A 1061-nucleotide genomic window follows, 5' to 3' on the forward strand; every position below is an offset into this window, starting at 1 on the left:
AACTCATGAGTTGTGCTTGTTTTCATTTTAGTTCATTCTAATGCTTATGATTTTGGTTTTTGGTGGTTTGTAGTTAGGTTTTGGTTTTGATGTAGTCTAGTCTCTTTCATTAGGGGAATTTTTTTTTTATTATTATTAGATGCTTGTTATGTTATAGAAATAATTAAAACAACTAGGTATATCATTCTAGTCATTAATCATTCATAGTACACCAAGATATAATGTATTGGATTATATATTTTCTCTCAAGAATTTTTACTATTTGGTGAATCTATGCTAAGATTTTTTCCACTAAAAAATATATATTTTTCAAGATTTTTTCTTGGTGAAATTATTTTACCAATTCCAAGAATTTTTACTTAACTTTTAAAATTTTACAAATGTGATTTTTGTTATTGTAATTTACTTTCTTAATAGAGTTTATTACAATTGAAATTTTTAGTATCTCAATATATCATAAGATAGCATTTATAGGATTAGAAAATGTTTTGAGTGTAATTAAAATGAAGATATATATTTTTATGCTAAATTATGAAGGTTTGATTATATAAATGTGAGTATAATCAATGATTGGTGTTTTATAGTGTTTTTACATTTATAATAGCTTGTAGATAATATATATTCAAAATCCCTTTCTGATTTTGTAATTAGATAAATTAAATATATGTTCTTAATAAATATTAGTCATTTATAGTCGTTGTAGTTCCTTTAACAACTCAAATGGTTGATTGATTCAAATTAGTAAAGTTAATGAGTCGATTAGTTTAGTTTCTTTAAAAATTTTAGGTGTTTATTATTAATAAGCAAACAGTTATTCGCTTTACTTGATCATACTAAATAATTGTCTGGTTCACTTAAAATCTTAGTTTTAATAGATTAATATAGATGGATTTTTTAAATTGTTTATAATAAATTATATCATATTATTCATTAATTCTTTCAAATATATGTAGTGAAATTAGTGAGTTTGTTTTACTTGTGCTATCAAAATGTGATAAAATATAAAGATGTAAAATACAACATTAAAATCTTTATGAAAATCTCCATGTGAGAGCTTTATG

The sequence above is a fragment of the Populus euphratica genome, unplaced genomic scaffold, assembly GCF_000495115.2.
Source record: "Populus euphratica unplaced genomic scaffold, PopEup_1.0 scaffold7.1, whole genome shotgun sequence".
In the NCBI taxonomy this organism is placed as follows: Eukaryota; Viridiplantae; Streptophyta; class Magnoliopsida; order Malpighiales; family Salicaceae; genus Populus; species Populus euphratica.